We start from the raw sequence: 15,196 nt of genomic DNA on the forward strand, positions 1-15,196 counted from the left end.
ATCACCCATTGGTATCTGGCACTCCAACCCTTTAACTTCAAGGTGATCCACAGGCCGGGGGCACAGATGGTCGTGGCGGACTTCCTCTCCCGTCAAGGGGGGGGGGGGAGTCGGCTGCGGGCCGGACGGCTGCCCGGCCTGAGTCGGGCGGTGGGGGTATGTGGCAGCGGGGGCGTGGTCTAGCATCGGTCTGTGACAGGAGGGCGGAGTCGGGGAAGTTAAGTGGCAGAATCATTACACCTGTTGTTAATTGATGTGTTTGTGTGTCTTCCCAGTGACCGCGCCCTTCTTGAGGAGAGAGAGTGAGAGCAGAGGGAGTCTCTCCACAGCAGATAGCTGATGTGTGCGCGTGTGTGTATTGACAGCTGAAAAGCTGAATAAAGAGTTTTTTTGTACTCTCAGTTCTGTCCTGCCGTCCTTCTGTGCTCCACCCATTTACACGAACTGCCACAAACTGTTTTATTCCATCCACATTCACTGAATTTTGAGAAAAAGAGCATTTTTATTTTTAGCAAATTCGATAAATAAATACTTTATACAAAACGTCCGACAAAATCATTTCCACTTAGAATGTAAGCAAACCGGCAAAATGACAGGAGCAATTTGTGAAAAATGCGATAATAATAATAATTTTTGAAAAATAAAAAAGATATGTTCTTACCATCAAATACTTTTATTCCATATTTTGTTCCTTTTTTCTATTTTGGGGGTGTGGCAGCAGGGGCGTGGTCAAGTGTCGGTCTGTGAATGGAGGGTGGAGTCAGGGAAGGTACCGTAAGTGGCAGAATCACTGCACCTGACGTGAATTAACCTGTGTTTGTGTGTCTTCCCCAGTGACCGCGCCCTATAAAAGAAGAGAGAGCAGAGAAAGGGAGCTCCCTCCTGACCAGAATGCATGTGTCTGTACGCGTGTGAGAGAGTGAATGAGCTGAAAAACCACATATACAACGGAAAAAATAAAAGTTTCTGAGAACTCAGTTCTGGCTTGCCGTGCTTCCGTGCTCCACCCACCTGCTCTGGTTCTACAGTGGTGCCGAAACCCAGGACGGAGTGCAGAAGGAGACAGCCCCATGGAGTCCTCCCCCTTCAAAGACCTGGTCCATGCCCTCGCCTCGGCCCAACAGAGCCAGAACCAGGCGCTGGTCGCCCTCCGGAAGGAGCAGGAACAACGGTTTGAAGCCCTGGTGCTGGAACAGCAGGAAGATCGGCAGGCATTCCGGCACCTGCTCGCGTCAGCAGGGTCCACCATCACCACCACCATGGACCCTCCCCACCTCACCCTAACAAAGATGGGTCCGCATGACGATCCCGAAGCCTTCCTCGCTCTTTTTGAGCAGGCAGCAGAGGCATGGAGTTGGCCAGTGGAACAACGCACGGCGCGCCTCCTCCCCCTGTTAACGGGCAAGGCGCAGCTGGCCACACTACAGTTCCCCGCCGACAGCTGGCTGGTCTACGCCGACCTCCACAGGGCCGTCCTCCAATGTGTGGGGCACACCCCGGAGCAGCAATGGCAGCGCTTCCGCATGCTGCGCCTGGAGGAGGTCGGCCGGCTGTTCGCGTTTGGCCAGCAACTCCGGGACGCCTGCCAGTGGTGGCTGAGGGCCAACAACCGCGATGCCGAGGGAATCATTGACCTGGTGGCGCTGGAACAATTCATCTCCTGACTTCCAGAAGGAACAGCAGAGTGGGTCCAGTGCCATCGCCCGGCGTCACTGAATCAGGCTATCGAGCTGGAGGAGGACCATATGGCGGCTGTTCCGACGGCAGGACAGCATGTCTCCTCTTCTCCCCTTTCTTCTCTCTCTCTCTCTCTCTCTCTCTCTCTCTCTCCCCTTCTGTTTCTCGTCCTCACCCCATTCCGCCACCTCGGAGGCGGGGGCCGGCTCCACCCCAGCCGGCCCGCCACACCCAGGGTGCCCTACCGTTTCCTACTTCCGTGTCTGTGTCTCCCCCCCCTCAGGTGAGTGAGCTCCGAAACACCGGTGCAGAGGGAGAGCCTGGGCCGGTATGCTGGCGCTGTGGGGAGCCGGGGCACCTCCAGCATCAGTGCTCGGTGATGGAGGTGGGCGCGGTGGTCCGGATCCCCGACGTGCCAGGGACCGCCCTCGATTAGGCCGGAGCGTATCACATACCGGTGAGTATCCAAGGGGATACGTATCAGGCTTTGGTGGACTCCGGCTGTAATCAGACCTCAATCCATCAAAGCCTGGTGCAAGAGGAGGCATTGGGGAGAGCACAATTGGTGAAGGTGTTGTGTGTGCACGGGGATGTTCACAACTATCCTTTAGTGTTGGTCCACATTCTATTTCGAGGGGAGAAATTTAGAGTAAAGGTGGCGGTTAATCCTCGCCTTACCCACTCAATAATTTTGGGGACTGATTGGCTGGGATTTAGGGAATTAATGTCACATTTACAGTAGTGAAGAGAGGGGCCTGCCATAATTTAGCAGGGGGAGGTCCTGGTGTGGCATTGGCAGGAACAGCTGTCACAGAGCCGTCTACGTCATCACCGTGTCAAAGTGAGGAGGAGCATGTTCCTCCTCCCTCTCTCGGGGAATCCCTCGCAGATTTCCCATTAGAGCAGTAGCGAGACGAGACTCTGCGGCATGCATTTGACCAAGTGAGAGTGTGGCAGCGGGGGCGCGGTCACTGGGGAAGACACACAAACACAGGTTAATTCACGTCAGGTGCAGTGATTCTGCCACTTACCTTCCCTGACTCTGCCCTCCATTCACAGACCGACGCTTGACCATGCCCCCACTGCCACAGAGAGTAATCGATGGCCAAACGCTCCAGCCAAACGCCACCCCGTCCTTCCCCTATTTTTCCATTATTAAGGATAGGTTATACTGAGTGACGCAGGACACTCAGACTAAGGAACCGATAACTCAGCTTTTAATCCCAAAGAGCCGCCGGGAATTTATATTCCAGGCGGCTCACTTTAATCCCATGGCCGGACACTTGGGGCAGGATAAGACACTAGCCCGAATAATGGCCCGGTTCTATTGGCCAGGGATTCGCGGCAATGTCCGTAGGTGGTGTACGGCATGCCGTGAATGCCAGTTAGTAAATCCTGCGGCCATTCCAAAAGTGCCTTTGCGCCCTCTGCCATTAATCGAGACCCCGTTAGAAAGAATTGGGATGGATCTCGTCGGGCCATTAGATCGGTCAACACGAGGATATCGCTTTATTTTACTTCTGGTGGACTATGCAACGCGATATCCAGAAGCAGTGCCTCTTCGCAATATCTCAGCACGTAGTATTGCAGAAGCACTCTTCCGCGTCATCTCCTGAGTCGGAATCCCCAAAGAGATTCTGACTGATCAAGGCACTACGTTTATGTCACACACACTGTGCGAACTGTATGGATTACTGGGACTTAAGCCTATCTGCACCAGCTTGTGTTTTGTAAAACGTAATATAGCGGGGCCTATTGTTGGGTTTCCCCCGGACCTGTTGGTATGTAACATATGCCCGTGTCGGAAGTAAATATGCTTGCAATGTACTGACTGGTTGTCCGTCTCATCTTTGTCAACATACGTCCAAGGTTAACATAACATGATGTCAGAAGAAAAACGGAAAAGTACACGACGAGGATAGATGAACTAAACCTGTAAAGTGTCGGGAAAAAAAACAAGACGACAGAAAACGGCGGTGATATGGATGAACGAGCAACGCCACCACAGTTAGCACCGCTAGGCAAGTTCGACTTCGCCAATACAAAAGAATGGCAGAGATGGATGAAGCTTTTTTAATGGTACAGGATAGCGTCGGGGCTAGACAAGCAATCCCAGGAGTTTCAGGTGAATGCTTTTATGTATGCCGCCGGCGATGACGCCAAAGATACCCTGAATGTATTACCACTGACGGAGGCGCAGAAACTGTCATATCAAGCAGTAACGGAGGCTTTCACTGCATACTGTGTAAGGAAGAGGAACGTCATCTTTGAAAGAGCGTGCTTCAACAGGAGGAACCAAGAGCCCGGTGGGAGTGTTGAATCTTTCATAATGGCAGTGCACACACTGGCGTAATATTGTGAGTTTGGAGCCCTGAGAGAGCAGCTTATAAGGGACAGAATTGTGGTCGGCATACAAGATGCTAAGTTATCAGAAAGCTTACATTGGATGCAGAGCTGACATTAGAAAAAGCTATGACAAGAGTGAGACAGAGTGCAGCAGTGAAAAAACAACAGCCAGTGCTGCGTGAGACAGAACAGACCGCAGGACATGTTGAGACAATACAAAAAAGGAGCACCAGGGGGCAACAGGCAGTGAAAGAGAAAACGAACACACAGTCATCTGGATGCAGCAGGCACGGGCGCAGATAGAGGGGGGGACGGGGGGGATTCGTCCCACCCAGATTTAAATTCACCTTGTTCGGTCCCCCCCACTTATAGGGAGGAAAAAACGTCTATGCTGTCTTTCTTTGCATAAGGCAAACCTCACGGAAAAATCTCATCTCATCTCATTATCTCTAGCCGCTTTATCCTTCTACAGGGTCGCAGGCAAGCTGGAGCCTATCCCAGCTGACTACGGGCGAAAGGCGGGGTACACCCTGGACAAGTTGCCAGGTCATCACAGGGCTGACACATAGACACAGACAACCATTCACACTCACACCTACGGTCAATTTAGAGTCACCAGTTAACCTAACCTGCATGTCTTTGGACTGTGGGGGAAACTGGAGCACCCGGAGGAAACCCACGCAGACACGGGGAGAGCATGCAAACTCCACACAGAAAGGCCCTCGCCGGCCCCGGGGCTCAAACCCAGGACCTTCTTGCTGTGAGGCGACAGCGCTAACCACTACACCACCGTACCGCCTTCACGGAAAAATCAAAAGACTAATTACCATTCGGTTTATTGAGGTGCACAGCAGTACAGACGTAGTTGCAACTGCGCAGACTGCACAGGTTGCGAACTCGAGCTCGGTTGCTATGGTTACCCACAACAAGTTTGACAGGCATATCGGGGACAGCGCCTCCTAGTTCAGGACCCCAACACGGCATGATGAAGGGTGCCAAAAGGCAGAAAACGATTGCATCGTTTTTTCAGAAAAAAAACGACTGTAAGTAAACTGTGCCTTACTTTATCATATCACCTTGCAATTTTTTGATAGTCTGTTCAAAGTAATGTCGTAGTGAAAGTAAAATCGTACGGAGTGATGCCTTTCTGGTAGCCTCCTTCTTTCGGTGGCAGCCTGTAGATACAGTGCTCAGAAGGCAGTTTTAATATTTAATCTGGCGTTCCCTGCCATAATTTCAGCGAGCATATTGTTTCATAAGGAAACTTTGCGAAGAGTTGTTGACTGACTGCCACTGACGCAACACACAGGCATAGTTAGAAAGTCAGTATGCACTGGTTTACACTTTACACACACACACGTAGCCCAGCCTCTCGCTATGTTTAACAGTTGGAACTTAGCGGTTTTAAAACTAGTTTTGCAGTTTTGCAATTTCTGTGTGTGATGATAATGTGTAAACTTTGGATTTCCATAGGCTATGTTAAAATGTTATCATTGTCCTGGCCTGCAGGTAGTTCCTGGTGATGGCAGTGAGGGAGGTGAAATAACATGTATACACAGTATACATGTATACTGTATACCAGTATAGTAATTTACTAATAAGTGATTTTGAAGTGCAACTGACATTTAAAGGTGCTATACATGTTTAAAGGTGAAATGTATTAAACCTAGGCCACAACCGGACGTACGATTTTTTGGCCATGCGATTTTTGGCGTTTCCCAAATTGCTGCGGTTTTTTTGTTCATGGAGAAAAACGCACGTTGGCCGTAAGTCTGTCTTGCAACCTGAAAAAAACGTAAGCGCCCGTAGAGTTTGTTTGACATGACAAAGAACCTCTGCGGCCAGTCTACAGCTCGAAAATCAGCACGTCACACGCGCGCCCTCCGTGCGTTTCACGCACGCCCTCCGTGCGTTTCTTGCATTTTTTGCACGTAGACCGGCCGTAGGAGCACGTATGGCCGGTTGTGACCGAGGCTTTAGTTGACTTACATGTTTCTAGGTTACAGTTTTTCGCTGATTTCAACATAACTATTTACTTACACTATCGTTCAAAAGTTTGGGGTCACCCAGACAATTTTGTGTTTTCCATGAAAAGTCACACTTTTATTTACCACCATAAGTTGTAAAATGATTAGAAAATATAGTCAGGACATTTTTCTGGCCATTTTGAGCATTTAATCGACCCCACAAATGTGATGCTCCAGAAACTCAATCTGCTCAAAGGAAGGTCAGTTTTATAGCTTCTCTAAAGAGCTCAACTGTTTTCAGCTGTGCTAACATGATTGTACAAGGGTTTTCTAATCATCCATTAGCCTTCTGAGGCAATGAGCAAACACATTGTACCATTAGAACACTGGAGTGAGAGTTGCTGGAAATGGGCCTCTATACACCTATGGAGATATTGCACCAAAAACCACACATTTGCAGCTAGAATAGTCATTTACCACATTAGCAATGTATAGAGTGGATTTCTGATTAGTTTAAAGTGATCTTCATTGAAAAGAACAGTGCTTTTCTTTCAAAAATAAGGAAATTTCAAAGTGACCCCAAACTTTTGAACGGTAGTATATATATATATATATATATATATATATATATATATATATATACACGCACACATGCATGCACAAAATGGAATCATTTGCTGACAGCTCAGTCCCCCCCAGTTCAAAAATCCTATCTGCGCCCCTGTGGACAGGTGAGGATCTGTGGAAGGACTGCCCAGTTCGTGAGGCCGAGTGCAGGAAGTGCCATAAGAAGGGACACTTTGCAAAGAAATGCAGGTCTACAAGTGGTGTCCATGACATTTCCGTGGCACAAATAGAGAGTCAAGACGAGGAAGGCTTTGCCTTTTTGGGGGAGATGTGCTCAGAGGAGAGTGATGAGTGGGAAGAAAAGCTACAGTTGAATGGAGAATCGACTGTTTTCAAACTGGACTGCGGTGCAACTGTTACAGCAATCCCAAGCAGCATGTTCTCCATTAAAAAGCATGGGACTCTGCAATCACCAGCTAAAGTGCTGTATGGACCAGGAAACCACAGACTGGAGGTAAAAGGGCGATTTAAAGGGAAGCTGTGCTTTGAAAGGAGAGCAACTGAGCAACACATTTATGTAGTTGAGGGACTGTGTAAGCCACTGCTAGGTCTCCCTGCATTAAAAGCTCTCACTCTCATTCAGTGGGTCTATGCAGTGCAAGCCCAGCAGGAGGACTTTAAAGTTCAGTACCCCACAGTATTTTCCGGCTTAGGGAAATTAAAGGAGCCCTACAAAATCGAGTTGGAACCTGGAGCTGTCCCATATGCCCTGTCGTCCTCGTGGCGAGTGCCCCTGCCGATGCGGGAAAAAGTACGAGCAGAGCTGAGATGCATGGAGGACATGGGGGTGATTTCCAAAGTGATCCAACCCACACCCTGGTGTGCTGGCTTGGTCGTGGCACCCAAGGCACAGCCGGGGAAGATTCGGCTGTGTGTGGACCTAACTCACCTGAACAAGTGGGTGCGGAGAGAGAGACGCATCCTCCCAGCAGTAGACCACACCCTAGCCATGCTGACCGGGGTGAAAGTGTTTACGAAGCTGGATGCCACCTCTGGTTTCTGGCAAATCCCATTGTCATAGGAGAGCTCACTCCTCACAACTTTCATTACCCCATTTGGGCGATATGCATTCAATCGCCTACCGTTCGGGATTTCCTCAGCTGCAGAGCATTTCCAGCATCGCATGTCACAGATGCTGGAGGGCTGCGAGGGTCATGCTGATGACAGTCATGTATGGAGAGGACATGTAGCAACACAATGAGAGACTGCACCAGGTCCTGAACAGGATGAGAGAAGAGGGGCTGATGCTGAACAAGAAATGTGAGTTCGCCAAAGATGACATCATGTCCGTGGGGCACTGGGTCACAGCAGATGGGGTGACACTGGATCCAGGCAAGGTCAAAGCGATCATGGAAATGCCAGAACCAACCGGAGTTGAAGGGGTGAGGAGAGTGATAGGAATGGCCAACTACTTGGGCAAGTTTTTACCCCACCTTGCCTCATACACCCACCCGATAAAAGATCTGCTCTGTGAAAAGACCGAGTGGTGCTGGGAAGCACCACAGAGAGAGGCATTTCAGAGACTGAAAGCTGAACTGAGCTCACCACGAGTGCTGGCCCCATACTCACCAACAGCAGAGACATGCGTATTGGCTGATGCTTTATCTTATGGCCTAGGAGGAGTCCTGAGCCAACAGCAGACAGATGGAAAATGGAGGCCGATAGTGTTAATCTCCAGAGGTATGTCCGGGGCGGAAAAACATTATGCACAGATCGAGAAAGAGGCTTTGGCGGCCACATGGGCTTGTGAATGCCTGTCACCATATCTGCTGGGACTGAAGTTCAAGTTAGAGATGGATCACAAGCCTCTGGTGCCACTGCTGAGCACAAAAGCACTGGATGAGCTCCCTCCGAGAATACTAAGGTTCCGGTTGAGGCTGATGAAGTTCACATTCGGCATTGTGCACGTGCCCGGGAAACAACTGATAACAGCGGACACATTATCAAGAGCCCCTGTGAAACACACATTTACACAGGAGGAAAGGGACAATGAGGCAGAGGTCAAAGTGTTTGTGGACGCACTCATACAAAGCATCCCTGCTACTGAAGCAAGATTGAAAGTGATTCAAGAAAAGCGAAAAGCCGACCCTGTCAAATACTGTCAAACCGAGTGGCCAGAGAAACATGCACTGTTGCCAGATCTGGCCCCGTACTGGCCAGAAAGAGAAACCCTGACCGTGGTAGGTGAGCTGCTTCTCAGAGGCCAGAGAATCATGATTCCCCACTGCATGAGACAAGAAATCTTTCACAACCTCCACAATGGCCACCAGAGTATTGTTAAGTGCAGGGCAAGGGCATGCCAGTCTGTCTGGTGGCCAGGACTGTCTGTCCATATCAGTCAGCTCGTGGAGAACTGTAACACATGTTCACAGCACAGGGCAGAGCACAGAGAGCCTCTGCTAACCACGCCTGTACAAGAGAAGCCCTGGCAAAGAGTGGGCATGGACTTATTCTTCTGGGAGAAAAAGACTTACCTTCTTATAGTGGACTATTTCTCACGGTACATTGAAGTAGCCCTCTGTCAACACTGTCATTGCAGCTCTGAAAGATGTATTCAGCCACCACGGAGTACCTGAGACAGTCATGTCGGATAACGGCCCGCAATACAGCTGTGAACTCTTTAAAGATTTTGCCACAGAGTACGGGTTCACACATATTACCAGCAGCCCAAGATACCCGCAGGCAAACGGAGAAGCTGAGCGGGCGGTGGCTACGGTAAAAGGACTGTGGAAAGGAGGAGGTGAGAAGCTAAAGGCTTTGATGACATATTGGGCCACACCACTGGAAAGTGGTTTCTCCCCTGCACAACTCCTCATGGGGAGACAGCTGTGAACAACCATACCGTAGCTCCCGATAACCCTTCTCCCCCGATGGCCGAATATTAGAGGATTCAGGAAGTCTGAAAAGAGGGCTAAAGAGAACCAACAACATAAATACAACCTGAGATACAGAGCCCGCCCCTTACCACCACTGCAGTCTGGTCAAAATTTGTGGCTCCCAAGAGAGGAGAGACAAGGGACTGTCATTCAACAGGCCACAACACCCAGGTCCTACATTTTACACACCGAGGAAGGACAATTAAGGAGAAACTGCACACACATGCACACACTACACCAACCACAACCACAGACAACTCCAGAGATACCTGTAGCAACCTCAGAAATAGATAACACTGAAACACACACACACACACATCACCAGAGAGACAAATACCCCAAAACACACTGACACAACCAGCACGTCATATGTGACAACTTCAGGCAGAGTGTCAAATCAAATCAAGTTTATTTGTACAGCGCTTTTAACAATAAACATTGTCGCAAAGCAGCTTTACAGAATTTGAACGACTTAAAACATGAGCTAATTTTATCCCTAATCTATCCCCAATGAGCAAGCCTGTGGCGACGGTGGCAAGGAAAAACTCCCTCAGACGACATGAGGAAGAAACCTCGAGAGGAACCAGACTCAAAAGGGAACCCATCCTCATTTGGGCAACAACAGACAGCCTGACTATAATATTAACAGTTTTAACAGGTATAACCCTCAACTGTCCTCATGGGGCCGTCCTTCACAGGAGTGGGGCGATAAAACTCCGACCAGACACAGGGCACCAGGATGGATCAAGCAGGTCCGAGGGGCAGAAGAGGCCAGCATCTCAATCCCAGGATCAACATGTAACTCAGAGGGACAGATGGGGGGGGGGGGGGGGAAGAGAGAGAGAGAAAGAAAACACGTTGTTAGGTATGCCCTAAAAATGACAAGTATTAAATCTGTGTGGTAGGCTCGCAGAGACGAGAGTCTTTACATCAGGCATAACACACAATGGCATGTTAATATGGTAAAAAATATATCATGACCTGCTCTGGCTGGATGCTTGATTGGGTGATGGGAGCACACTCCTCAGCAATGATGAGATGCAGATGGGACCCTTAGGCCTGGCCAAGACAATTCAGTTACATTTCACCGGGTCTGGGACATGCGACAGAATGTCTGACGGCCGATTCCCTGCAGGCTACGATAGCCAGTCGAGGTCCCCACCGTCTCCACCAAAAGATTTCCTGTTGACTCCATGTAACTCAGAGGGACAGATTTGGGGTGGGGGGGAGAGAAAGAAAACACAGGTGGTTAGGTATGCCCAATGTCACCTGAATAAGTAGGAACAGTATACATATTGCACCGAGTACAAGCAGGGACTCCGGCAACTAACTATGACAGCATAACTAAAAGGAGAGAGCCAGAAGGTAACACAGGCATGAGGGAGCCCCGGGACATAAAGCAGCCAGCCACTACACCGTCAACAAACTCGAGTGAGCAAGCGAGTGGGGACTGACAGCATCCATACATCCCAGTTTACCAAAACACTCTATGTCTGAGGACCCTCCAGATCTACTCCTTTACCTCATAAACACCATTAACAAAAGGCTTGACTAAACAGATATGTTTTCAGCCTAGACTTAAATGCTGAGACTGTGTCTGATTCCCGAACATTACTTGGAAGGCTGTTCCATAACAGTGGGGCTTTGTAAGAAAAGGCTCTGCCCCCTGATGTAGCCTTCACTATATGAGGTACCAGCAGATAGCCTGCACCTTTTGATCTAAGTAGGCGTGGCGGGTCATAGAGGAGCAGAAGTTCACTCAGGTACTGTGGTGCGAGACCATTTAGTGCTTTAAAGGTCAATAGTAGTATTTTATAATCAATATGAAATTTGATTGGGAGCCAATGCAGTGTGGATAAGACAGGCGTGATGTGGTCATATTTTCTAGTTCTAGTAAGGACTCTTGCTGCGGCATTTTGAACTAACTGGAGCTTGTTTATGCACTTATTGGAACATCCAGACAGTAAGGCATTACAATAATCCAACCTGGAGGTAACGAAAGCATGGACTAGTTTTTCTGCATCATGCAATGACATTAAATTTCTTATCTTAGCAATATTTCTGAGATGAAAGAAAGCTATCCGGGTGATGTTATCAATGTGAGTTTCGAATGAAAGACTGGGGTCAATAATCACTCCGAGGTCTTTTACTGCTGCACGTGAAGAAATAGAAAGGCCATCCAGAGTTACTGTGTAATCAGAAAACTTACTTCTAGCTGTATGTGGTCCTAGCACAAGTACTTCAGTCTTGTCAGAGTTAAGCAGAAGGAAATTTATAAGCATCCAGTGTCTAATGTCCTTAACACATTCCTCAATTCTATTAAGCTGGTGTCTCTCATCAGGTTTTGCAGAGACATACAACTGTGTGTCATCAGCATAACAGTGGAAACTAATACAATGTTTACGAATAATATCGCCCAGAGGTAACATATATAGAGAAAAAAGCAGTGGACCCAAGACAGAACCTTGTGGAACACCAAACTTTACCTCGGTACGTCTAGAAATATCACCATTTATATCAACATACTGATAACGATCAGTTAGATAAGACCTGAGCCAGGAGAGGGCCATTCCCTTAACTCCCACAACATTTTCTAGTCTATCCAGAAGAATGGAATGATCAATGGTATCAAATGCTGCACTAAGGTCAAGCAACACAAGTAGCGAGACACAGCCCTGATCAGATGCCAACAGTAGGTCGTTTACTACTTTAACCAGTGCTGTCTCTGTGCTATGATGAGGTCTAAATCCTGACTGATACATTTCATGGATGTTATTCCTATGTAAATATGAGCATAACTGCTGTGCCACAGCTTTTTCAAGGATCTTGGAGATAAAGGGGAGGTTTGATATTGGCCGATAATTGGACAGCTGACAGGGATCAAGGTCAGGTTTTTTAATCAGGGGTTTGATAACTGCTAGTTTAAAGGATTTGGGTACATAGCCAATCATAAGAGAAGAATTTATTATTTTTAGAAGCGGTTCAATTACTCCAGGCATTATCCGTTTGAATAGATGTGTCGGTAAGGGATCTAGTACGCAAGTTGAGGCTTTTGATGTAGAGATTAATGAAAGTAATTCAGTTTCTTTTAGGGGAGTAAAACATTCTAACTGATGATCTGATACAGTTATATTGTTAACTACAAGGTCACTTTCATTGTCTAACCTTAAATTAGTAGTTTGAATTTTTTGTCGGATATTCTCAATTTTGTCATTAAAAAAATTCATGAAGTCGTTGCTACTCCATACTGCAGGTGTGCATGTGTTGATAGTGGACTTATTCCTGGTTAATTTTGCTACAGTATTAAATAGGAATCTAGGATTATTTTTGTTATCTTCTATTAGGGAGGAGAAATATGTTGATCTCGCAGCACTAAGAGCTTTTCTATACTTCAGGAAGCTCTCCTTCCAAGCTAATTTGAACACTACCAATTTTGTTTGACGCCATTTACGTTCCAATTTTCGAGTGATCTGTTTTAATGTGCGAGTGTCATCATTATACCAGGGTGCTAATTTTTTGTCTCTGACCATTTTCCTTTTTAGAGGAGCTACATTATCTAAAGTATGGTGGAATGTTGACTCTAAGCATTCAGTTGCCTGATCAAGTTCTGCAGGGGCTGACAGTGACCCAATCAAAGTTGACAGCTCTGGGAGATCATTTATAAAGCTCTGTGCAGTAGTTGACGTGAAAGTACGTTTAATACAGTAGCGTGGTGAGGTGCATATATTATTACTGAGACATATTTTGAATGAGATGAGACAATGATCTGAGATAACTTCAGACTGTGGAAGTATGACTATATTGTCTACGTTTAATCTGAATGTTAGTATTAGATCAAGGGTGTGACCACCATTATGGCTCGGTCCTATGACATTCTGCTTAATCCCGACTGAATCTAAGATGGACACAAACGCTGTTTTTAAAGGGTCTTCTGGGTTATCGAAGTGAATATTAAAATCTCCGACAACTAAAGCTTTGTCTAAGGAAATAACCAAATCTGAGATAAAATCTGCAAATTCAGAAAGAAACTCAGAATATGGCCCCGGGGGCCTGTAAATAATAAGCAATGGAATTAACTGGGTAGACTTATTTTTCGAGGCTACATACATTATATGAGTATGAAGAACTTCAAATGTATTAAATTTATAACCAGGTTTGTGTGTTACACCTAGATAATCGTTATAAATAACCGCGACGCCTCCTCCTCTGTCAGTTAGACGAGGCTGGTGTATATAACTGTATCCAGGAGGACTCGCTTCATTTAATGCTATATATTCATTTGGCTTAATCCGTGTTTCTGTTAAACACAGTACATTAAACTCCTGATCAGTAATGAGTTCATTAACCATTAGCGCTTTAGATGTAAGAGATCTAATATTTAATAGCCCCACCTTTAGATCAAAGGTGCTGGCAGCAGCTGTACAGTCAGTATGATCTAATTTTATATTGATTAGGTTACTGGAACAAACTCTCTGAAAATTTCTACCTTTTTGTTGAGCTCGGGGAACAGACACAGTCTCGATGTAGTGGGCCCTGAGTGACGACTCTGTGCAGCTAGCAGACAGTCGGTTTAGCCTGTTCGTCTGCTCCCTGGCCTTGGCTCTGGATTGTCAGAAATTAACTAGGCCTGTTCTGAGACTATGACCTATGCTGCAGGAAATGAGAGCAGCACCTTCCCGAGTGGGATGGATACCGTCCTGCCCTAACAGGCCAGCAGTGCCCTCAAAATTAGCCCAATTATCTATAAAGCCCACACTGTTTTCAGAGCACCACCTGGACAGCCAGCAGTTCAGCGACCATAACCTGCTGTAAGCTACATCGCCACGCCGCATTGGGATGGGGCCAGAGCATACTACAGCATCGGACATCGCCTTCGCTAATTTAAACACCTCTACAAAGTTACTCTTAGTAACCTCAGACTGACGAAGGCGTATATCATTAGCTCCTGCATGGATAACTATCTTTGAGAACCTGTGCTTGCCTAGGACCCTAAGATTACCTGCTATGTCCGGCGCCCTGGCTCCCGGTATACACCTGACTAAAGCTGCTGGTGCCCCTAAAGGCTGAGTTAATTTCACGTGCCGTATGATAGAGTCCCCTATGACCAGAGCTCTTTCAGGTTTCTCAGTGGGTGCATCACTAAGGAGAGCAAACCTGTTCGACACGTGACGCGGAGAGGAGTGGTGCTCCCGTGGGCGAGCCTCAGCGGTAGCTTTGGCTCTACGCTTATGCTGCCGAGCCGTCACCCATTCGCCCCGCTGTAAGGGCTCTAATGCCGGAGTTGGGGGATTGCTAACTCCACCTAGGGCGTCCAGACTTTCCCTAACAGAAACTACACTGTTCTCACGCTCACTAACCTGCTCTAAAGCCTGGACACGCGCTTCTAGCACTGTAATCTTCTCCGTCAGAGAGCTAACTAATCTGCACTTATCACAAGTAAAGCTAATAGAGCTATCGCTAGTGACGGAGGAAGAATGACTAAACATCCTGCACTCAGCACACTGAACAGGCTGAAGGTGTGCCATGATGAAAAGATTCACGTACCTTAAATGAAGATCTGTTGATATTAAAGCAGATCAGATGTGGATGGCCTCCGCTTGTGGACTTTACACAGGAGGAGAGAAAAAGAAAGCTTCACGCCTGTGGACGCTGTGGAGTGTCACGCCCTCCACAGCGCCTGAACTTGTAAAATGAGACTGTTTG

The 15,196-nt window shown here is 47.5% G+C and overlaps 1 protein-coding gene across 1 annotated transcript in view; it reads left to right on the forward strand.

The window, feature by feature from the left end:
- Positions 1–15,196, forward strand: part of fbxo25 (F-box protein 25) — a 111,020-nt gene that overhangs the window by 17,524 nt on the left and 78,300 nt on the right. The window lies entirely within an intron of this gene.

Source organism: Neoarius graeffei, chromosome 13 (genome assembly GCF_027579695.1).
Source record: "Neoarius graeffei isolate fNeoGra1 chromosome 13, fNeoGra1.pri, whole genome shotgun sequence".
Lineage (NCBI taxonomy): Eukaryota > Metazoa > Chordata > Actinopteri > Siluriformes > Ariidae > Neoarius > Neoarius graeffei.